General features: G+C 50.4%; 1 protein-coding gene across 3 annotated transcripts in view; it reads right to left on the bottom strand.

Moving 5' to 3' along the window:
- LOC126539142 (uncharacterized) overlaps positions 1–25,570 on the bottom strand; it is a 232,823-nt gene that overhangs the window by 66,113 nt on the left and 141,140 nt on the right. Inside the window, exon 1 of one of the 3 annotated variants that reach the window (XM_050185881.3) lies at positions 18,836–19,362. The exons of the other annotated variants lie outside the window; for them this stretch is intronic. The gene's annotated coding sequence lies outside the window, so the exon portion shown is untranslated. Of the gene's footprint in view, positions 1–18,835; positions 19,363–25,570 lie in introns of those variants that run through there. 3 annotated transcript variants of the gene reach the window in all.

A 25,570-nucleotide genomic window follows, 5' to 3' on the forward strand; every position in this document is an offset into this window, starting at 1 on the left:
GACGCTCTGGCATACCGCAGAGCTATGTGGACAGACTGCCGAATGTTGTAACATGTTGCGAATACACTGTCACCCTGAATACCACACCACAGTTTGTACGGTATCACTACCCAATTCCGCTATACTATAAAAAAGGCTGCATGTTTGTAAAACTACAATAAGCAGAGCACTGTATGATAATTTGTTTTTCTTTACTGCAATTTGGATGGATGCTCCAAAGTATGAATTTCGGTTTTCGCAAAAGTTTTACGCCAGTGTGCGAGTTCCTCCGAAACGCTTTTATTTATTTATTTATTTATTTATTTATTTATTTATTTATTTATTTATTTATTAGGTTTTATAAACACTGAATCTCAGGACAGTTACGCACCGTCACCGTGACGTCACGCTCTGCACTTCTATCTCGAGTGCCTCAGTATCCAGTCACCTCATTGCTGCTCCCCCTGGAGCTAACGTGTCGTGCGAACGCGCGCGCCGTTCACATTGCCTGGAAGGTCAGCACACTTCAAAACTATCCACTAAAACTCCCCATGACATTCACCGCGGCGATGCGCAACACTGCCGATCTCGTTCGAAATAAAACCCCTTAAACTTCGTAAGGTACTGCCACGCTTTGAAGAATGCCGCCTCCTCCTCGCGCGCACTGGTCGAGGCCGACATCGCGTCGCTATTGGCCTAATAGGATCACGTGGGCCCTCGCGCCGTGCATCAGCGCCATTTTTGCTCGAGAAGCGTCTACGGTATAGTGTACTAGAATTGTCTACGGAGCGGCGAGGAGCGCATGTTGGCGCCGTTCCTACGTTCGAGCAGTGTAGACGGTGCCACGGTCGAGGAGGGAGCGTGAAAGAGAGGAGAAACGAGGAGGAGTGCAGGCGGAGGAGGAGAGTGTCACTACTTTACGAAGTTTAAGGGCTTTCGTTCGAACAGTGTAATCGGCCACAACACTTGTCACTCGCAGAAGTATCAAAATCACTTCCAATACTTGAGAGGGAGAGAGAGAGAGAGAATCACTTGTGATTCGAGCACTTTATCAACTTCGCCGCGCTTTACGTGTCCGAACAGCCGATGTCGAAAGTACGCGCGAAGTAGCTCCAACAAACAACCGAAGCAAAACGGACAGAAATGCAACGAGCTGCGCGACTCTCTCTATTTGTGGCGGTCTGACCTCGTCCGTCACGTGGAAGAAAAAAAATACAATAAACAAAGCCTATAAAAACACAGTCCCGTTATAAAACAAATAAATGCCTTTGGAGCTGCCTGCAGAACGCGCTCTATCACCGGCGAGACTGGCCTCTATACCGTCTTGTCCGAAAGAAAAAAAAATAGTAATAATTACAGACACGGGAATAGGGGGCAGGACAGTGACACCCTTTCAAGAAACCACCATACTGACCACGCGTATGTGCGTATACTACGAATGAGCGCAAAACGGTTAGACTACATAAAAAAAAAAAAAGAGAGAGAGAGAGAGAGAGAGAGAGAGAGAGAGACATGCAAGAGCTAGAAGGCACATTGCGTGTGTGTGGGTTCTTGTTTTCTTTCTTTGTCTTGTTCCGCCAAGCCCACCTGTGCCTTATCGAATACACCCGATCGCCCCCCGAAGACAAGACACTCCCGATTAATCACAGCCTCGTTCTCGAGCGAAACCGCGCCCCAATGCGACGGAGGAAAGCCAGATAGAAGGCAACAACGCCGGCGATGGGGGCGCGGCGATAAATGATCCAGAGTAAATCTGGCCACCTTTGAGAGGGCAAGCGAGTTTTCCTGCATCAGGAAGGACAAAACGGGTGTGGAACTCGTACACAACTCGCGGTCCGAGAAGCACTGGCGTTTTCAAATGAACTTTCTCTGTGTAACTATTAATGAGGCACGCGCAAACGCATGCTTTCGTGCTATCTATCTATCTATCTATCTATCTATCTATCTATCTATCTATCTATCTATCTATCTATCTATCTATCTATCTATCTATCTATCTATCTATGCGGTCTCTTCTTACTTCTCTCTCAATGTGATGTGTGAGTGTGCCCCTACATGCGTGGAGTGAGTGAGTGAGTGAGTGAGTGAGTGAGTGAGTGAGTGAGTGAGTGAGTGAGTGAGTGAGTGAGTGAGTGAGTGAGTGAGTGAGTAGGCGAGCGAGCGCTTGCTCGCAGGCTAACTTAAATTCGGAAACAGGAATTACCGCGCGAGTCTTATTTTCGGCGAAAACTCGCAAGAGTCATTCCCGTTTCAACACAGCCAAACCATGCTCCGATAATATTCAATACTGAATATCGTAACGATCCACATTATTTTTCTTTCCGTTATTGTATCCACATTATCTATCCCGCCAAGCTGTCCATCTCGACACTACGCGGCGGTCGTTCCAATGACGATAGGAAAAGAAATAGCATGCATATATGAAACACGTTAAACTTTTCGTTACAAAAGACAGCCCCTTAATTCTTGCCGACCGACCTACATACAAGTACATTTCGCTCCGCCGCCTCCGCAGTCACAGAGCGCCACCGACATACACCGAGAGGATCCGCCCCTTGACAAGGCGGTGTGCAAGAACTCATTAAGCCGTTCCTCCGAACTACGACAAGGCTCTCTATTTGTGCTCTTCGCTCGAATTTCCCGCGAAACGCCTCTCTTTACTCGCAAGAGCCAGCCAAGCACCATCTCCCATCCGCCAACCACCTCAGATCCTCGAGTGTAGTAACTAAAGCAATCCACGGAAACATCGGAGAATCAGCAGCAAAGGCAAGGCCTCGGGTGCCGGGATGAAAAATGTCCCGCGCAGGAACGACGGGGAGGGGTGCGCGCGCACGTAGGAACAAGGCGAGGCCTAAAACAGCGGGGGGCGTAGGGGGGGGGGGGGGGGGGGGGGGGGCTTACCCGCACTGGAGAGCCGGCGAGCGACTCGCTGGCGGACACGCATTACATTATAAATAAGGTCACGGCGGCCCGAGGAAACGGCCCGGTCGAGGCTGTGGGGGAGAAGAAAGGACGAGACCGCATAGACAGAGCGCGACAGGGAGTCTCTCTGTCCACACTTCTCCCTTCTTCCCGCCAAACGACCACATCGAGGGGAGACGCGTGGCCCACGGAGGACGCCCTGCATGCAAAAATGTGGGGCTCGCGACCCAATATTACGGTCCTCCCCCCCGCTGGCGCCGTTTCATATCGAGGTCGCGGAAGAAGAAAAATGCCTAATATTAAAAGGGGCAAATAAGGAGGGCTAGTGGAGACGGAAGTGGCGCTTGCGGGAACGGTGCGCGGAGGAATATTACACGAGTCGAAGAGCTAGAGGGAGGGAAAAAAAAAAAGAAAAGGTTGGTGTCTCTTCGCCGCCGGGCTTCGGCGCTGTGCCGCAGAGCCGACCCTAGCCATATGAAGAAGACCCAGCGCGCGCGAACTGAGGGTGGCACTTTTCTGAATGGAGATCATTTTTCACGTCCGAGTGCCCTGTGCTGTAATACCACGCGCACTTACATTACGCGCTGTGCTCGCGGTAGCCTCGGTTGCCTAATGTTCTGCTAAACTCGATTTGCATATGCATCACAGTATGTTTGTGCAACCAACCATTTCCTCCTCGACTTTTTTTTTTTTCATTTTTCCTCCTTTCGTTAAACGTAGAACGCAAGACAATTTCAACAATTTGAAAAAAAAAAAAAAAGAACAGAAAAGCTGAACAACGAATACAGTTCAACACGTCGAAACTGGTACAAGTTTCGAGCTTCGTAGTAAACCAACCTCATTTGGGCACTGTTTACTTTCAATGGTGCGCATGCTTAAATTGTGAACTAAAAGCTTACTATAATTCAGCAAATGATCGGCTTACGAGTGATTATAACGGAGTTTCTAGTCCTACCGTGCCCTGCCGCGAATTGCAGCCTCGTCTGCGCTAGACTTCAGAAATTTCAGCTTTTCTTCTGGTACATATGAAATACGTATCAAAATGGGCAGGTGCCGCAGCAGATCCCGCGCTGCGTAGCGCTAGTTAGCGCATTTGTGAAGCAGACAGTATAGTGCCTGCTTTTTCGACATTAAAAGCGGCGGCGACATGCACTCAAGCGGCGGGTATCGTAAAGACTGGAATGACACTATAAAAAAACACGAGTGACGCGCATACATAAGTCGAACGCCAGTGAGATGCACCTCAGTCACCTCGGCATCGCTTTAGGAACCGCACTGAAAATGCCACGGCATCGAAAGAGACATCTGCGGCGAAAGAACAGGTTTTAAACCGCGCGCGAGCTGCCGTGCAGTCGATGATAAGACTGCCGTGGACTGCCACCGCAGTCTCGCACCGCCAGAACACGGTGGGGGGACTTTGAAAAAACGCGGCAGCCGTAAAGATAATCCGGCTAGCACGAGCCGCAGCTAGGCCGCGGCTGCGAGAGATAAGGATCTCGCTTTTTCGTTCCGTCTCGGAAAAATCCCGGCAGCAATAGCAGTGGAGAGGACCCGCGATCCCCGAAAGAACGAGGCAAATAAAAACAGCGCGTCGTTAATCACCGCCGCAACTGCATCATCAAAGAACCGCGCGCGGTCACCGTTTACGAGGAGACGGCGATAAAATAAGAGAAGGGAGGGAAAGCAGCCGCGTCGGTGCCGAGGCTATCTGGAACGTCAGTCAAGAGTATACGGACTTTCTCGCCTTCGCCTTCTTACACAATCGTTAAGCGTCGAGATGGGTAAGGATTTGAAGGTGGATGCGGGGTCAAGCGGCGATAAGCGAAGCTCGCGTGTGACTCAATCGAATGCGAGAACACCCCGACCTCCTGTCGAGCATCGTCGATTCTTGGGGACAGTGCGACGCGAAGGCGGGTGGAAAAGGCAGCAAAAAAAAAAAACGAAAAACAATATTCCAGGAGACGGAAACTTATAAAATATAGCAAAGTACGAAGGAGCCGAGGACGTGACTAGCGTGAGCAAGGTGCCGTTCATCGACTGCGGACTGCGTCAGCTGCTGGTGCGGTGTGGCAGACGCGAGTGAGACGCTAAAGCTGCGTCGTGGCATCTGCCTCCTGTGGGTCGGCGAAGAGAAATAAGTCTGTACTGCCTGCGTAAGTGAAACAGACTAAGAAGCAGAAGCAACCGGCCGGTACGAAACGACGGTAGGCAGGTTCGTCGCGAAACAAGCTTGCGTGGGACGATCGCTGACAGATCAGGCCGGCTCCTGGCGCCGTCTAAATTGAAAAGGATGGCGGCCGCCCGGTGAAACGAGAAAGTGGTGTACGCTATATACGTTGCCCGAACTTTTGTTTGTTGGGTCTCTTCTCGTGGAGATGTTCAGGCGGGGATAACTGGTGCGTTGTTGCAAAGTCAAATAGCTACGTTGGCAGGGACAGACGACGCACGCCCGAGAAGAGCAGACGATACACAGCGTGTGTCATCTGCTCGTTTCGAAACATGTACCGTTGCTGTATATACCATGAGTGCCTCTGCAACCGAGACAAAATAGGCGCAACGGAAGCCATATTTCTATCGACCCACGCCTTAGAATTTGAGAACTCCGCTACACAGCAAGTCAGTTCTGATGTAGGCCGCTGCTTGCGAAAATCTCGTAAAGCCAACTTCGCGTACACTCGTGACATTGACCACGTTTATCTTAGTAAATGTGACGACTACTATCCATCACGCACGTATCTCTATCATATCTACCACGACACGAATCAACTCAGCGTCCTTGAAAGGTGCGCCTGAGCGCATGCACTTAAATTCGCCTTCCAACTTTCATCGCCAACGCACACGTCACCTGATGCAAGCGTCCAATCCGTCAAGAAGACGAAGTAGCGTGATCCGCCTAATGTCTGACGTGACGTACAATGTCTTCGCTAAACGACCACGCACCCCATAACTGGGAGAATCTATTCGCTTGAAGCATGCTCATGAGGTCAACCTAAACAAAAGACGGGCCCTTGTAGAGCTTTGGAAACTGAAAAAGATATAAAGACCGTCAAGGCACAAGTAGGCTGGGTCACAGATTTGAAGTAGTAGAAAGAAAAATAACAATATGAACGTCCACACTCATTTCCATTTGCAGTTCGCCGAAAACTCGCGTTGTCTACTCATCGTACTGCAGTGATTACATGAACACCTTCGCACATTTCAAGCATGGCCGCTGCGACGACTAATAGTTGTAATTGCACCGCGGGCTTTTTTATACTGTGTAAAAGAAAGGCGCCTCGTTGTCAGCAGGCGCTGTTTCCCAGGGGACCTCGAGGAAACGCTACGTTGAATATTGTCCCATCAACTACATTATTTACGCAGTCCATGAACCGAGACGTTCATCAACCTCATACAACGATATAACCGCGGTGACGCGTCTTACGTACGTTGTGTACATGCCGCGGTGACTCAGTGGCTATGACGTGTAGTGCCGGTAAGCGCAAGGTAGGTGGTTTCGACTCCGGTCCGCGGAGGCCTCAATCCGACGGGGGCGGAATCCAAAAAAAGAAAAAGAAAAGTAAAAGAGAGAGAGATAGAGAGAGGGAGGGAGGGAAGCGTTCGTGTGGCTTGTTTGAGTGCACGTTAAATAATTACACACAGCCAAAATAAATCTTTAGCCCCTTCACTCGGCGTCCCTCATAACCTACTGCGCTATTACAATACGTTGAATCACATAACTTTGCGACGCCAAGCTACGATAAAGTTATGAAGAAACGTTTTCGTGCTGGTCCCGCATCAGGGCACCGGAATCCACCGCACACATTCACTTTTTCACTAGCCCATTCGACCCCCCTAAAAGGAGCGATATCGCTGTAAACTGGATAAGGTCTCCTAGATACATTTACGCTTCCCCGGGAAAGCTCTCAAGATCGCGGACAGTGAAGTATACAATTGATCGCGGATCGCTCTGCATGCACTACTCGGCGAAGCCTTCTCCTTATTCTGTATGTCTCACGCACATAACATATATCTTACCTCTCTCATCCCCCCAACCCCCCTTGTTTTCGAACTCGAATGTGCGGAGCGCATTAGGTATACGAAAAGATGAGCTCTCAACACACCTTTCGACACCCCATCTCAAGACATCGAAGACACGAAAACCACGCGCATGCAAAACAAACACTATTTCATCAAGTCTAATGTGGCAACAGACGATATAACCATAGCCATTGGCCAGAAAGTCAAGCGTATGCGCCAGCCAACGAAAGAGAGCACACGGCGCTGTAGCATGGCAACGAGGTCACACGAATCACCTCTCGCGGATCCGTTACGTAATAAGCTAGCTCACGCCTCGTGCCCGAAGCGAGACGCAGCTGCTTGCTGACGACAGCATGCAGAACCAAGACATTCCGACGAATGCCGATTGAGAAAGAAAGAAAGAAAGAAAGAAAGAAAGAAAGAAAGAAGGAAAGAAAGAAAGAGACGTCCCACAGCACATGTAGAAGAGAAAGACGGAAGAGGGGAGCAACACAGTCTGTGCACGCGAGAGAGAACTCGATAGCCGGCCCGACCCTGCTTGCCTGCCACCACGCACGACCAAGGTCGTCGCCGGCCTCGTTACACAAGCGCACAAGGAGCGGTGGGCAGTAAAACGAAGCGCGGGACGCTTTGAGGCACCGCCGCCGCCGCGACACGAGGAGGACGGAGGGGGAGGAGAGAACAACAAGGTGGTGGTTGCAGCCGAGTCCCAATGCCCGCCTGGATCACCAGGACACGGGGACGCACCAGCATCGGCGAGGATCCGCTCCGGCGACCGAATGAGAGGTTTGCGGTGCAAATCCGCTTTGCGGCGGACTGCGCGCAGGTCACGCGAGGAGACGCCGCGGAGCGCCACGACAAGCTAAGGTATCACAACTCGACGAAGGTCATCTGGACACAAGCGGCGTCATTCTCCTCCTCCTGCTTCTTCCCTACAAGAGTTACGCTTGCCTTAGTTTTTTGTTAGGGAAGAAAAGAAAAACGGATGTCCACCGATATACTCTCCGTACTTAATACGGCAACTCCCTACACCTGCAAATGGGTGCTGCACATCGAAGCCTTCGATAAAAAGACCAGAACACAGTATCGAAGTGTCAGCGCCCGGCGATTAGCATCGTAATACGGCGCCTATCAATCAATCTTTATTTTCCGAAACAAATGAGCAGGAAGCTGCAGGAGAAAAGGTCACAGCTTGACGAGCTCCTCGGCCCCATGCAGATCGACAGGTGGCTAAAATTAAACGCAGTAACTGCAGACAGGCTGGACAAAATAAGGGTTACACACAGACTTACAAGTAACCGGCGTAACAAAGGGACTATTGAAATAGACAACTGGTATTCAAATTTCGCCATGTTAATTAAAGTAAGCGTTTACTATTAAATAACACTAACCGAGGCTTTGTGTGTGTGTGTGTGTGTGTGTGTGTGTGTGTGTGTGTGTGTGTGTGTGTGTGTGTGTGTGTGTGTGTGTGTGGCACGTTGCTGCAACGTAGACCTACGGAGAAATCCGCAGAGTCGAGGGCTCGTTTGTGTATACGCTCCACGAACAAGAGAACAGCTGCCACCACGACGTCCTTCGCCTCGCGCTGTATTATGCACAGGCCGCGACACGCGGCTGCGTCGATCGCAATCGCCGCGAGACACTTCCAGCGAAAACGAAAGCCACGCCGTTGCGGCTTCGCCGCGCCGTACGCACGACTATGCGAAACATCTCGAGCTAAGAGCTGGCCTGACAGACCGACCCAACATCCACTGCCGGTCACGGCAGCGCCAACCACATGATCATCGGCGCCGTCGTGTGTTTGCATCACAGCGCGCTGTAGTCACCCAAATTACTAATTCGGAGTGAGCGAGCCCTAAAGCAACACCATTTCAATGTTTATCGGGTTTGACGTCAAGAGCGGCTTACGAGGGATGTTGTCGCTGAGGGTTCTGGATCAACTGGCCACCTGGGGTCCCTTAAAGTGCACACGACGCGCGGTACACGAACCTTCTTGCGTAACGCCACCCCCCATCGGAATGCGGCCAATGCGGTTGCCGCAAGCAGGAATCGAACCCGGGACCGCCACAGCCACTGAGCCGGCGCGGCGGATAAACCCACAAAAGAGAAAAATGGTAAGAATGGCAGTATCGCCCGAAGGGCAAAGCACCAAGTGACAGCAAACACATAGCATACATTTATATAAATATATATGAATATCTGATTATTATTATTATTATTATTATTATAAATACTGAACATCAGGGCGATGGCGAAAATTTGCCAGTTGTGTCCACGTTAATTGATATCCCAATAAGAAATTTTGGACGCGGAACAGAACAACTGAACGCGAAGGAGGAACACATTATTTGTTTTAAAAATTCCACGCATACGGTTGTCTGCGGGTCAACAGCTCGCGCAAGCGAGATCCGACCGCCAGCGTTGTCGCACCCGGCCGACCAGGCCATTGATCTCGTTCAAGGACGCCGACCCAAAGAAATCCCCGACGCAAGCCTCTTAAAGAGACACTTCTTGCGGGTGTTAAGGCACGGGGGAGAAGTAGAATCGAAGTTTAAATGGCGCGATGTAGGGGAAATGTCACCACGGTCGAGTAAGCGCCGAGGACCGCGTAAGATTCGCTGCTCGACGAACCCGGGTTCGTTCACAAAGGAGGACCACCGCACCTCCGGTTTAGTGCCCGCACGAACGAAAAAAAAAAAATATAAGTAAGAAGTCCTCGGAGAAGCACAGCTTACGAGAAAGCACACACTCCCCCGGAAAGGCGGCAAAGCTTCTTTTCTCAATGGGATCAAGTGGCCATGAAGGATCGCCGCAGAAGCAGCGACCAAGTACACGCATAGACGGCGACTTTTTGTTCAAGAAGCAGACGATGTGCCTTAAAACACCACTCGTCCTTTCCCAAATATCCCCTTCACATTCACATGGAAAGAAAACAAAAATCGTGGTGAAAGGAAAAGATATATATTTAAAAAAAAACGCAATCGTTCTTCCCCGCGTGACAAGTCGGTATGGTGGTGGTTTCAGGGGTGTCGGTAGCTGCGTGTAAGCTGCCACTTCCGGTTCCGGTCCGCATGTCGCTGTCTCTATTTCCTCTCTCTCCGACTCTCCGTAACAAATGACGGTTCTCTCGCGCCCTTGCCCTTTCCTGCAGCTTTCAGTGCCCTCTCCTAAAGCCGCGCGCAGCGTTTTTTGGTCACAAAGCGAAGAAAGCCGCCGGCGAGGCGATCCCATACAAGCACAGAGGCGCGGTCGGCGCAACAAACACGCAAGCTGGAGAGAAATACTGCTCCCTGCAAACGGTCGCGTAGGGGGAAAGTGGGGGGGAAAAGTGGGGAGAGAAGGCAGGCCATAAAATATTCTCGAAGTGGGAACCGGCGGCAGGCAAATGGGACAGCCGAAGGACAACTGCGGTGCGTGGGACAGTAACAGCTTGTAGTACACATACGTACGTCCTAAGGCGCTCAAAAAAAAAAAAATAACAATGAATTTTAAAAATACGACAGCAACCTACAGCAAGCAAAATTCTAAAAGAGAAGAAGGAGACAGCAAGCTGCAGAAAGCAATTGGCCGCCGTGCAAACTCGGTTTCGGGGTTCTTCCTCACGCATGTGTGGTCACGGCACGAGGATGTGCTAAGGCCGTATATTGCCGCGACTAAACAGAGCCGGTGTGCGGGGGGGGCCAGGTCACGAACGTTTCGTCAGAGTGTCACGACAACCGAACTGTGCTTTTCGACGGTTACATATTTCTATCTTACCTTATTCCGTACAGTTGTAAATGATATTCTTGCCCCCTAAACTCTGCTGTTCTACACCCTCTCCCTGTCGTCTGCTAACTATCCCCGAAAAGCAGTTACGCAGAAGGCACCAATGAACGGGCTTGACAATTACTGTTCGATGTTGGAGAGGGGTATCAGTCGTCAACTCAAGCGCACTAATACGTCCCTCCGAACAGTGAGATAACCCAACTCTCAACCATCGTTTTCGCAGACACACTCCAAGAAAAACCAGGGAGGGAGAGGGGGGGGACCGGAACCGCGAGGCGAGACAAAAGCAATACGAAGGATGCCAACGACCGCAAAGTATCCACAAAGAACGGGCGCCAAACGTGAACGACAGCTTGCACCCTTCTTCCTCGCGTCTGTTTCTCGGCGCGTCCTTTCCAATTTGAGGACACAACAGTTCGAAAGCCGTAGAACGAGCGCGTTGAGTATCTAGCCGCTTTTCAGCTTCGCCTAACAACCCGTGTCATCTTCGCGGACGCTTTAGAATGAAGGTTCTGTCACACACACACAAAAAAAGGGAGGGGGGGTGCAAGAAAAAAGAAAGAACGGAAATGTGTTTTCAATCTGTCTCCCGAACAGAGAAAGACCGCGGCGCTCGCGGGTCTTCCTTTAACGAGGCGCACTATCGGCGCCGGCACTTTCTCGCCGCGCGGCAATAAAGAAAACGCACGAACACAGAAACAAAGCTCCGCGACCACTAGCGCCATCGTCATATCGTCGTCACCGGCTGCCTGGACCGGTCTAATGTATACGTGCGCGCGCTGCCAGCGCCGTCGCACAGTAGCACGCAGCACGGCTTAAAGGCTGCGAGCGGCACGCATCGTGCGAGACCGCAACGACGGGCAAGAGAATAACGTTGTCTACATCTTAACAGAAGCGGCGAAACGCAGCCGTGTCATGGGCGCCGATAAAGCGAGCGCGTAGCTTCTGCAATTACGGCAGTTGCAAAACTGGCGTTTCGAAATCCGGCAATGCTTCGTGGGACATGCTTCACAAGTTAGCCGACCGACCGACGGACGCGCCACCAAGGAGTGACAAACTCCAAGATCCGCTGCGTAATATCGCTCGTAGCATCACGAAACGTATAAAAAGCGTTGTGGAAAATGGGTCTGAGCAAGGCGTTGCTGCGTGCGTGTATATGCGTGTCTCTACGGCTACAACAACCATTATGACACCCTGTCCGCAGAACTAACAGAAGAGCGCCCTTTTGCTAAGTCCTATTCGTTAAAACGCGCAGAGAACGTGAATGACGTGGACTAACGACGGGGAGGCGCATAGCGTGTCTAATATCGGGAAAGATTCCGCAACTGCAGGTTTTACATCTCCGAGTAAAAAAAAAAAAGCCCCGCAGTCTACGCTTTGTATTAGAAGCTGCAATGAACCGCAAAGGCAAAGGAAGATCACAAAGTGTGCGCCCATGGGCAGCAACTTCACGGCCTGACATAACTAAGCGACATCAGAAGAAAGAGCCATTTCGCAATGTCCAAGCCGCCCAGAACGAGCTTAGACATGAGCGATACCGTGCAGCAGCCGTATCACGCGTGTGCCTGTACAGACGGGGAGAAACAATGGCGACGGCGATCTGAAGTCTGAACCCGCAAGACGCTGAGGAAACGCGACGATCGCGCCAGGCCGTCGCAAACGAAATCACGGAGGCAGCGTACTATACTCGAGGGCAGCACACACCGCGACGCTGCGCGCAACTTGCTCGGCGTTGGTAGTGGCTACACGGCGCCGGCATAACCTGCTGCGCGCGCGCTCTCGCCAAGCCGACGGGGATAGACCTCGGCCTTCGAGAGAGAAAAACACGAGTCGGCGAACTCCGCGGGCGTCGCAGGACTCTACCCTCGTCCCCCTCTCCCGCACCTCGCTTTCGCTACCCCTGAAGGACAAGACGTGCCGCCGCCGCCGCCTTCTCGCTACCTGCAAGGCGCAGCGTGGAATGGCAGGAAAACGCGATGCGTCCGCGCAGCTGACGTAGCAAGGAGGCCGGCCGAGGAGTGTGACGTCTGGCGCTCGCATCCTCCGAGCCGTCGAGCGGGCGACGTATTAGGGCGCAGATCACGGCTTCGTACATTTAGAGCGAAGCTTTCACAGCGAACCCCACCGAACTTCGAAGCCGACTGCTGGTGTTGTCTTGCCAATTCACACGCAAGGAGGAGAGAGACAGAGAGTAGTGTGTCCGAAGGTGGAATCTCCCAGCACAATAGCTCATGTGCTATAACTAAAGGGCCATATACTTCCGAAAATGCAACGTGCTACGAGCCTGATGACTGGTGGCGAGGAGACCCTTCAACATGTTCCGTGTGCCTGTCCGGCGGTAGCCCGCTCGCCGTCCTCCCTGGCTTTCTCTTTTCATCTCTCTTTCTCGGCATTGTGCCGTGTTAAATAAGTGACGTTTCAATAAACTATGCCTTGTTTGCTCCATTTGGAAACCCGTTCAAATTGCATCTTCAGATATCGAGTCGGAACGACTAGGCACCGCGGCCCTTGTGCAGTCTTGATTAGCTTTACTAGCGACTTCCTCAGCGTGTAAGTAACGGCTGGAAGTTCGTTGCTTCTTGTTTCAGTTATGCCTAAAAAACACGCATCGAACATCGCAAAACACACAAAAGTTCGGTGCTGCAGACTTTTGTTTTTTCCAGCACCTCTTGCTGTGCTTACCGAAGAAACCCGCTGCGCATGCGTTATTTCTCTTCCTCCTAGTTTGTGTCCCGCTATCCCCCCCCCCCTTTTTTTTTTCGGCGAAAGGTAGCAAAGCGGAAGTGTGCGATTGACCTTAGCGTCTTATCTGCAGCTTTCCCCCTGCTCTTTCGGGGGCCTTTTCTCTTGTGAGCGTGACAGCGGGGAAAGGCTGACCACAGCAACAAAAAACATTAGGATATACAGTACTGCAGTGTTATAAGAGTGCTGCAATAACTTAATGCGTTATTCTGAGAAACACTCCGCTAATCCCTTTTCCACGACGTGGGGTAGCAAACCTGGCATGCGTCAGGTTGACCTGCCTGCCTCTCCATCACTTTTCTTCCTCTCACTGCAACGCGAAATATATTCGTTAAATTATTGTGTTCTGCGTGGCCTGTGCGATTCTGGAAAAAAAAAAAGCGAAAAGAGCGAGAGAACGCAACGGGTACGTGTCTCATAACTGTGAAGGAAAATATTCGGGACACGCGTTGCAGAGAAAGAAAATCGCTCGACGAGAAGAGAGAAGGCAAGGAGAGAAAAGACATGGCGGTCAACCAGACGCGCGTCCGATTTGCTACCCTAGACTGGGGGTAAGGGAAAGGAGAATACAATAGAAGGAAGAAAACAGGGAGCACTGAATGCACGTGGGAGGATGCCCAGGGATGCTATAAGCGGTCTCTTAAACCAGTGCACTTCAAGTAGTGTACTAGCGCACGAACGGCTTCTTGTGCCAGTGATTGGTGTGGCCACGATCTGAGTATCTTTAGGGTTTTTTAGCGGTGCTACGGAAAGTACGGTATACGGTACGGTAAGTGCGTAATACCGTACCGGTCGAGGACTGCGCATGCGCGAACTTTACCGTACGGAATGACTTTCCGTACGGCATGCTAGACGGTAAGGAGTCGGTAAGGCTCGGCTGGCACCGTGTGTCGCGAGCCGAGCTGCACCAAGCCAAAACAGTAAGAAGCTGGTGTCGGCCACAGAGTCCATGCCTCGCGTGCTTTTTTTACCATGATAATACCAAGGCGAGAAGTTACTTTAAATCACCTTCTGCGGAGCGACGAAGTGACAACAAGTAAACAGTGACATCAAAAAAAACCAGGTAGGTGGCGCCATCTAGTGATGCAGAGTTTACTTAGAGGGGACGCAGAGTTTTTGTTGTAGTAACTAACTATATTCTACTTATCTGCTGGTGTAAAGTGTCAGCCGCGGTGCAATCTACAAGAAACAAACCCTTTTTTATGTATTGAGGAGATAAGAACATCTATGTAACAAAAGGTTTCACGTGTTGCAGGACGAAGTGTCACAAGAAGTCGCTACCGGCCTTGTGACTGGCGTCTAAGTTTGCCGTAGCCGGGCACTTCTGTAAAGAATAATGCGTGTATGGACAAGCTAAAGCTTTCTAGTATTCGTCAAAATGAATATTTCGCACCCAGCGCATAGTTATTGTATTCTGCAAAGCCCCAATGTTAGCCGCTATCATCATTATCACATTACCGCACGCATCGAGCGGCCCACGCAGCTAAAACGTCTTCGGTCATCGCGGTAAGTTAGTACGGAACGGTAATACCGTACCGTATACCGCACTTACCGTACCGTAATACGGCACTGCTAAAACTCTCTTCTTACTAGGATAACGGTCTCGAGTCCAGTCGGCTTAGAGCAAGCTGGACTATGTTGATTATAGAGCTAGCGAGAATGATAAGCACTGCGGGTCTTTAAGGTAGTGGCGATGATGAACACTTAAGACGAGCTTAACACTCCAAAGGATGCAACATCTTTCTTATGCGGGTGCATCCACGTCTCGCAGTGCGTAATGTACCGCACATCTTCCGCTTGCCTCCGAGAAACGCGACACGCGTGACCTCGCCGCGCAAACGACCTCAAGGCTTCCGTTTTCGCGGTAGCGATTAGCCGGCCGCTATCGTCGTAAATTCGGCGCCAGCGCCTACGAAGGGGAAAGAGATAAAAGCGATAAGCGCCAAGTTGCCAACAGCTACAGCACTCATTTGGCGACAAAACTAGAAATAAGGTTCACGAGGGTCACATTGTGGGTGCTGTTGGCAACGCATCTGGAATATTGTATTCCCGTAACGCGATAATATACAGGACCAAAGACGAGACCCACAAGCACAGACACACAAGTGTAGCGTTGGGTGTCCCCGTGTGTCTTTTCTTTTTTATTTTATTTTCTCCCTTCTTTTATCGCGTAATGGGAATACCTATTTTAGAAATACGGAGCCCGCTTTACTGAATGAAGCATTTTGCAGATGGGCAAAGTGAGAAATACCTTCGCGTATGTGGCATATTTCAGCGACTGACACCTTTTCCCGAGGTGCAAATTCCGAACTGACCGGTGTGGTGCCTGGCGGTCTTTCAGAGCGGGGGATGCCCCACTAGCCAAATACAGTTTGTCACGGTTGATGTTCACGCCTCATCATCCGTTTCGCTTCAAGAGGGCAACGTCGCCCTCCTGACCGTCACGAATTGGCCAGTTATCGATGAAAGGGCCCTTCCCTAAAGAAGAAGCGTCGGCAACAGGTAGTTGCCTCCTATTGCGACACGTTGGAGACAGGTGCACCACGTGCACGGGTAGCTCATAGAGAGCAGCACCTCTGGGTGCCGGGTCCTCTCACCATCTGACAACGGTACCACAGTGTGCTCCGATAGCTGGAACTGCGTTCGAATCCTGTTTCCATTCTCTTCAACGTCCCTAGGAACCCTTCTTTCTCTCGGCACGTGGCACGGTGCCACCAAGGGAATCTTCGTTGGCTGCACGGACCCCCGACTTCACGACACCGGTTAGCTACTGACATTTTTCGTCAGCCAAGGACCGGGAAAGTGAGTTTCTGCAAGCGTTGGGGCTTGCCATCAGCTTCGGTATACAGGGTGGAAAAAAAAATTGCATGTGTGAGCTATTAATTTTCCACGTTTCCCGACATTTCACGCTAACCTCTAGCTACGAACGAGTCATTGTTAATTTCCAGTGCACACAGGCATTAACAGCCCTTTCGGTACGTGCTAGTTATCTGAGCCACTGCGGACGAATGCCTTCTATACGGCAAGAAGTCTAATAAGCCTTGCATGGGTCACAGAGACGTGGTTGTTGTGGTACTCTTGGCGCGTTCGCCGGCGCTTCTAAGGTATGTGTGGTCTGACTATACATTGACAAGTGCCAACAAAAACATACAAGTTTGTTTGCACCGTGATAAAAAGAAAGTGGGGAAGCTAATAAGATAATTTTTTCTTTGTATCACTCCGAAAGAGAGGCTCCCACCTATATTGTGTCATTCCAGAACCATGTGCTTTAATTCATACACTACTGACCAATGTCGCGTACTAACTGACTTGAGGACCCGCAATGCTACCAAATGAATCTCGCGCGAAGTCGCGATGTCTAACCTCGTAACACAGAGACGACTCTGCTGCTCTTCGACCTCCATTCTCCGACCTAACGCAGTCGTTCTGTTTTATTCCATTCGTTCCGTCTGATCCTAGTCCGTACGGTAATAAAGAAACGGATGCAACGACAAGAACAAAGCACTAACAAACACAACAGGTGGCGCTGCAAGAACGTCCAGACAAAAAAGCGCGGAAGGAGGCTGTTTCCGCGCGCGGTTATATACACACCGCATTCACCTGTTCTAGTTAAAAGCCCGAGAGCAGGTGCCACGAATGCGCAGCGGAGAAGGCATTCTGGCAAAGCCCGAGAAGCCATTTACCATGGGACGGTCAAGGCGCGAGACCCAGTTCCTGCACCCCCCCCCCCCCCCCACACACACACACAAACACAAGAAGAAACAAAGAAAGAAAACCGGAACCGCAAGGTTCTGGCTGCGTGAGTGTCTCTCTCTCTCTCAAGTCGCCGTGCTGCATATAAACACATCGATGAGGGGAGGCGGGCTTGGCCACCAGTTGCGCAACACTCGTGAACCCGAAATATTCCGTAATCGTCAGCGGCGCGAACGCTCGGTCACCCTCACCCTCTACCGCGGCCTCTCCCTTCTCCATTCCACCTCCGCTAGGCAAACGATCGGCAAAGCAATCCTAGGCGCTAGCGAGAGCGTTTAGTCGAGAGAGAGAGATAGTGGTGGAGAGAAGCGGTCGTTCTATTCTCCATCCACAAGAACGCGTGTGCCACGAATGGCGAAAAGAGAAACGCATTTCGATCCCGGTCAGCTCGTCACGATTTCGCGTGGCTGACTATATATATGTATATATAATGTACGTAGGCGCCGCCAAACTGGTGTGGCTGACCGCCAGAACAACGTGCCTTCGCATCAGTTCCACATGCTTACAGGGATTCCCGACATGGCCAGTATCGACAGAACGAACTTGCACGCACGAAGCCGATTACCAGAGAGCGCGAGAACGTTTCGAGTGCGACCCAGGAGGGCCGGGCTGAAGTGTGTCTGAAAACATGGATCCGAATCCGCAAAGATTTTCGTTTGCGCATGGTCTATGCCACTGGCCGGCCACCTTCGGTAATAATAATACGTCCAATAGCAGGTTTGGCTAGCAACTGCTCTTACGAACGGTATTGGCGTAAAAAATAATATATATGCCCTAAAGCTGATTTCGTCTCTCGCCATATTTATTCGTGGCGAGCGAACGGTGATGACAATGAAGTAGAAGCGACACCATGCGGTAGCATTTCCCCCTGAGCGTACCATAAGAACGGTAATAAGTCTAGCAGAATAACCTTGTGAGCTTGGTTTTTATCTGAAGCGCACCAAATGCACCACAACAAGGCTCACGTAACGTGGCGAGATCTTCGTTGAGAAACAAGAGCGGTGGACATTGCATGTAATACAGGCAGATATTTGGCTCTCGGTGACCGCCTGGGTTGCCTCGGTAAGAGGCAGAAGCTGATTTAGTTATTACTGGACTAATGAAGGTGCCATGAATCACCGACACTTCACTTCAGTTGCACTGCCAAACGAAACAATCCGTTGGGTAAAACACTGGTATTAGCTATGCTGTGACTCGTTGGGGGAAACCAGGAGTGTTCTAATTTCTAGACACTTCACGGCACCGACTTCAAGCTAATAATATAGCAGACGCCCTGACAAAGGACGCCGCTGTTGGTTCCAAACACTGCTCTGATGTTCCCCATCTATACGCGACAAAGAGCAGCACAAGGAGAGGTCACTTAGCGCAAGATCACAAGGAAGATTATCGCGTAAACGCACGCCGGCGCGAAAAAACAACAAGCAACTCTTTCGAGGAAATCAAAGCGAAGGCGTCAAGAAAGAACATTTGCCAACCATGACGAACAAGGAAAAACATGCAACTGGAGGAGCACAGCAGGCAAGACAAGCGTCCTTTCAAGCAGACCCCACGAAGGAGACACGGATGGCAGAGCCAACATCAACAAACTACCCGGCGCACCGAAGGAAGGAAGCATGGACGCCAGAGCCACTCAAACACACACACATTCACGACATACCTCGCTAGGGTTCGACGACGCCGGTGAAGGAGGTAGAAGGCCGGCTGAGGTGCAAGAAGCGCCCACAGGGGAGCCGTGACTGCTCGTCGACGAAGAGGATGCCCGGCGTCGGTTACTCTCGCCCCACGAACACTCGCGCCGGCTCCTTCGTTTCGGCACGAGCTTCGTCCCTAAACGAAGCACCACCACGAACGAAGGAGACGCGACGGCGATCCCTTGCGGCGGTGATCGGGGGAGCCCGAGGTTCAAGCAAGGAATCCGCGCGTCGCCGGCGGCAACAGAGACGCGAATGGAATGTCACGAAGCGTCGGCGCGCACGGACACACGCACACACACCCAATCGCACACATACACACGCACGGGGAGACAGAGAGAGGCAGCCCGGGGTCGCCGCTGCCCGCGAGAGAAGGACGTCGATGGAGACCGGCTTCCCCGCCGCTCGATAGCAGCCTAGCAGAAGAAAGCCAAGCGGCAGTAAGACTGGTTCGCAGCCGCAGCCAGCCACCAGCCGAGTAGTCTCCGTGGCGCCGCAGGAGAACGCGCTTTCCGGCCGCGCGTCGCGGCGGCGCTGCCTTCCTATCACCAGTGTGACGTCACGCCCGACGTCACGCGCAGGTTCGTTTTCGCTCGCCTACCAGCCGCTCGCGCGAGGCGACCCGTCGCGGTGGTAGGTAGGCGGAGCCGACACCCTCAGGCGGAACGGAACGCGCTCTTCGCTTCAAGCATCCAAGCAGGCTCGGGGGGATAAAAAATAAACAACAAAGGCAAACAAACAATAATAAAACAATAAGCGCGCGCAGGGCGCACGGCAGCGGCGACACTGGACTGCCGCCGAGAAACCGGCGGGAAGGAGGCGCTGCGGTTGCGCATGCTGGTAGGCAAAAGCGGCGCGCTCGCTCCCAACGTTTTGCGTGCCAACTTTTGTGTGTTTTGCTTTAGCAGTGCTGGAAGCACAACAGTGCAGCCGGCTTCCCGTTACTTTTTTTTTTTTTTTACTTTGTCATCCTCCCAGGTCTCTCTTCCCTGCATTTGTTCTGGGCTGTTTTGCAGCTTTCGTTCGACAATGCGCAGCCGCTTGTACTACCGCCTTGACTGTCCCCCCCAAACAACCCACCCCACTTTCCTGCTTTGCAATTTGGGCCCTTCGAAAGAGGAGAGGAGGGAACATAAAGCGTTTTGCCAAGAACGCCCTTCCGAGCACCTCCCGAGGCGCCGCGTCATCAGGAAGTGGAAAAAGCTTTTCCCTTCGCGCTTTTCATTTTTTCTTCCTTGCTTTACTCCGTGGCTAGTTTCATCCACCGCATTTTGTCCTAAAAGCGTAGCCGTCTCCTCTTTCATGGGAAACAACAAATTTCTACGCTCGTTTTCCCAGGCGCGCTCGTAGACAAAAAGAAAAGAAGCCTCAAGAAAGCGATCTATCTGTAGCCAAGACAAGAACAAGAAGAAGTGCCCCGGGCACAGCCTTTATTCATCGGTACGGAACACCGTGCAGAATAAGAAAAGAGGAAAGTGTTTGCAGAGATAAAATGGCGGCAGAGACGGTCGAAAAAGACGGAATAGAGCACACAGTGAGGGTCGAGATCCTACAGCGGTGGCTACTGACCGGCTCGCCAATTCCACAAGTTGCGAAGAGCTAGCTAGCTTCCCTAACTAAAACCTATCGGGTTCCTTTAGAAATCACAAAGGACCGCCGCGCGCCATCCGTTCTTTGTGGAACTGATTCCAATACGGTCCCTATTTGCATTATCCTTGGCAATAGAATTGCCGTCGCACAGGCGACAGAAAAGATTGACAAAAAGATACAGCGAAAGAGTATGGGAAATAAAAGAGCCGGGGTTAGGTGGAGGCGTTGATTCGGACACATCTTTATGTGATGCAGTGAAGCAGAGACACAAGTTACCTACCTGCTGCTGCTTAAGACGACGGCAGAATTCAAGTAAGGCGCTATATTGGGATCCAATCTTGGAAGTACTGCGCGTAGTTTCGAGAAAGAAATAAAGAAAAAGGAAAAGTGTGAGCGCATGCGGACTCGCTGTCTGCCGCGAGTAATGCGGCGATCAATAATTCAAGGCGCGCTTCGAAATTGAGCTCCAGAATGAACGGCACAAAAGATAACGTCTTATATGCATAAGGGAGGGGGCACTTGATGAGGCATGCATATTAATAACGCAAATGCAAAACTGAACACCAATGTTGATAATGGAAAAGAGTAAGCGATGCAAGCAAGGTATTTTGTGAGATTTTGTTAGGTTCCAAATGAATGCCAGCGAGCACGTTCTGACAAAAACGCTGTAAAAGCAGGAGTTGAAAAAGTTCGTTGTTGTTTTTGCGAAAGGTGGATTGGCCGCATGGATGAAGATGAAAGTTGCGCGCAGCAATGACGAATTAACGAAACAATCGAGAGAGAAAATTACTCCACGAAACAGCAGAATTAAGATTGCCCTTGGTGTTCGACCAAAACATGCAACTTTGTGGAACACAAAATGCTCAGAATGTCGATTCAAGGATCATGGTGATTAACGAGAGAGAGAGAGAGAGAGTACAGCCGGTGGTAAAGGTGCGCCGCTTGCAGTAAATCAAAACAGTCAAGGTTAGAAAACTCCCACGATAAGGACAATAAAACCGGAATTTGTGCGCGTGTCCGCATGCATACGAGACAGACAAACACACGAACAAAATTTGGTCTGCATCATCACGGGCCTTCACGGGCCGAGCCAGGCCGTGCGAAGCGTTTCTTTTTTTTTTTTTTTCTCTCTCTCTCTCTCTTTAATGAGGCCGCACATTAAAGGGCCTAGGAAGTGCCTTTGAGCACACGCGCAAATAGCTGGCTCTTAGTATTATACCTTGACGAAGAAAATAGAATAAACTGATGGAGTTCTATTTTTTTTTTTTTTTTCCCACAAGAACGAACATTGCTTCCGCGTGAGGAGAAATAAATTATACAAAAAATCACTCTTGAAACCATTTCCCTGTTACCGCTTTTGCAACTCTACAATTTTACACCTCTCGATACTACAATACTATAGCGCTAAGGCAAGAAGTGTCTGTCGTAGGGGGAAAATTGGCATTCCCCCCAACTGTAGCACGAAGCTACGTGCTACATTTCCGATGGATGCTAGTTTTTTCCCTTTCATGTGCTTTAGTTAACGTCATGGATGCCACTGATACATGTCAAAAGGGTTAGGAGCGCCCTTTGAAGAACACAAGACACGTTCAGCGGGTTACGATACATGCGTACGTAGAGAAACATCAAATTTCTTAAATAAGATAACCTTTTTCGTATGCCTTCCGTTGAACGAAGTCCTTCGATTCGACGAACTATTTCCAAGGTCCCAGTGACGATTTAACTGTATAGCTGCCAAACGTCCTTTGATCAAGTCAAGCATGGGCTTCAAGTTAAGATGCATTTTTGAATACGGGGTTGCGACTTACTAGTCGGTGGAGCGAGGTGATCTTTTCTCCCTCCCCTTGTCTCCGAAGCCCCTTGCTGATCGATGGCAGCAAAAGGGTGGCTCCGTCGGAGCGTAGAACGCTAAGTTATAGCTGAGTAATGGAGCGGGTTATTCGCAACGATGGGCCTTATCCCATAAAGCGGAATGCAGGTCGAGCACGTAATTTCTCTTCTGCGCCCCACGTTCACGTACCCGTGGTGCCTCGCTTCCGATTACGCTAGAGCAACGGCAGGGATTCGGGCCAAGCCGTCCCGCGCTACGGTAATTGACTAACGGGATTTGAATACCCCGGGTTCCAACCCATCGAACCCTTCCACCGAGCAGGCGGGGAAGAAGGGGGGGAGTGGAGAAACCGTCGGGGAAATGATTTCCCAGAGGGCGCGCCAGGGCGAGTTACATTAATAAAGGGGGTCTTAAGTAACATGCGAACTGGTTCTGCTCGATATTGCGCATTTTTGTATAACCCCCCCTCCCCCGGGCTGGTCTTACTCCTTCCTCGTTCTCATGGCCTAGCAATACGCGCACTCTTGTTGCCATTGTGCGCCATGCTCACGTTATATGGCGACTTCCAATGCCTTCGTTGACTTCAATGCAGAGCTTTCTGGTTCTACCCTTTATGCAGCAAGCGGATCCACGCACATTTGGGAGCACCGTACGCGTTTAGTTCCTTCCTTCGTTCTTTTTATTTCATCCGCTTGCGTCCCGTCGTGTCGAGGTGACGTGTACACTATACAGTATCGTAAAGTATCACACCGTCACGTGACGACAGTGGCGCAGGGGCTACGGCACTCTGCTGCTGAGCACGAACGAGGTCTTGGTTTCGATTCTCGGCGCGGGCAGTCACACATTTCGATGGGGCGAAATGCAAAAAGACGTTCGTGTACCAAGCTTTGGTTTGGACGCTCAGGAACCCCAGGTCGCCAAAATGAATCTGAAGCGTATACGGCGTCTCACATAGTCCTAGCCTTGCTCTGGGACCTTAAATCCACTCAATCAATCAATCTGACCAATATACATTCCAGCACTCGTCTTTCTGCTATTGCACCAGTGCTCCCCCTTAGGCACATACACGCTTTCATTGTCAAAATCTAGCAAACTTATAGCCATACATGCAGAAATCCCGCTACAGGTGCTAAGTCCTACAACTACAGCGTCGCGTCCTTCCCAGTCGGCGTAGATTCACAAATTTGTTCCGTACCGCACACAGGGCAACTTGCATTTTTTTTTTTTTTTTTTCTGTGACCTGCCTGCGCCTTAGATGTCGCAGTGCATGAATGCGCGCGGCGAAAACGCGTTTGGTAAAAAGCGAATGATTCTGTACAAGGGCTCGTCTCCGAAGCAAAATGATTAGAGCTCAATAGTTGACAGGATCAGTCAAGCGGTTACAGCAAAATATAATCAGAAATTTTTTTTTCAGCCAGGAAAAAACATACGCCGCAATGTCGCTTAACCTTTTATGTCAACGATGAAATTAAAAATTAATTTAAAGAACAGGACCATGCGGGTGTATTGTAACGTGGAAACCAATATGGCGCGCGAAAGGAATAGTTGGCGCAACTTCATGCTGCAGTTCGCGGCGAACAGATGAAACACGACGCTGAGAAGAAAGACGGCGAGTTGCGCTCGCTTTCTCATCACAAGCCCCCCCCCCCTCTAAAAAAAAAAAAACTGGGCTGCATGTTTATAAAAGAGCTAACCCAGACTCTGCTCAAGCAAAAAAATAAATAAATAACAGAAGAAAGACAAAAAACTTGCTCTTGCCGCTACACTCCCGACTGCGCGATACGAAACCTGATCGATGTTCATTCACGCTGCAGTGTGTGTGTGTGTGTGTGTGTGTGTGTGTGTGTGTGTGTGTGTGTGTGTGTGTGTGTGTGTGTGTGTGTGTGTGTGTGTGTGTGTCTGTGTGAGCCCGGTATCGTGCATTTGCATCCCTTTCATGGGTACACTCTCCATGCCTTTGATTTGCGCGGGGTTTCGACCCGACCAAACGCCCAGGCGGCGATGATCCGTCCCCGCGACGCCAGCGCATCCGACGGGGAGTTACTGTGCCGCCTGTTTGGTCCTTTCAGAGCCGTGCCCTCGACAGTAATTCCTTCATTTAATTATTCACGCGGAATATAAATCGTGGTAAGCTCGAATAAAAAACAAGCGATACGATGTCACCCTTCAACCTTTCTTTCTCACTGTCTTCTATTTCTACTTGTGCAGTCACCATCCGGTCCTTTTGTTCCGTATATGAGGGACAGGGTTCAGAGATGCGCCACGCGACGATGAGAGTACAATGAAGTGGGAATATTATACGGGCAGAATAGGCTCTGCGAAGTTCCCGACGTGGGAGCAACCTGCGATGATAGGCCGACGAGATCTCAAAGCACGATGTTTTATGACTTTTAGAAAGCACGCACTCCATAACTCAGTCAATCAATGGAGCCACTCGCTCATTCTCTCCGTTTGCTCCGTGCATTATACTCGTTACTCAAAGACGTTGCACCTTTCGTTGACTTGTAACCCACTATATAGGATGGTTATCACTCTACCAGTATGTATGTATATATGTATGTATGTATGTATGTATGTATGTATGTATGTATGTATGTATGTATGTATGTATGTAATAGAGGTAAACTGGCGCAATGTAAAATAACATAACGGAGAAAAGGTAGAGACGACATAAAGCAAGTTGCGCAAGCTCTTTCTGTCGTCTTTTTTCTTCCGTGTGGTATTTTACACCGCGCTACAATACTTTTATTAGCTATGTACCAACTCGCCGAACATAGTACCCTGCTAAAGCACATTATATATGTTATTGCCCGATTTTTTTTCCCTAGCTACAACATTATCTCTTAATTTATGTATTTATTTATTTTGCAGCATACATTTATCTCTCGAAATACGGCTCACTCCACAAATGCGCGAATCGTTTCAAGCGTTGCAGTCACTGCCCAGTAACGCACGTGCCAGTTTTGAGATGCGCCCGACAATATATATATATATATATATATATATATATATATATATATATATATATATATATATATACACACGAACACGCACCACGCCACGAGGCGGGAGACCACCAGGTCGGTGCGCTCATCTCTCGAGACGGTGCGTAAATAAGGCGAACGCAAATGTCGAAGCGCAAAAGCGACACGCGCGCACACACACACACACACACACACACACACACACACACACACACACACACACACACACACACACACACACACACACACACACACACACACACACACACACACACACACACACGTACACACGTACA

The sequence above is a fragment of the Dermacentor andersoni genome, chromosome 11 (assembly GCF_023375885.2).
Source record: "Dermacentor andersoni chromosome 11, qqDerAnde1_hic_scaffold, whole genome shotgun sequence".
NCBI lineage: Eukaryota > Metazoa > Arthropoda > Arachnida > Ixodida > Ixodidae > Dermacentor > Dermacentor andersoni.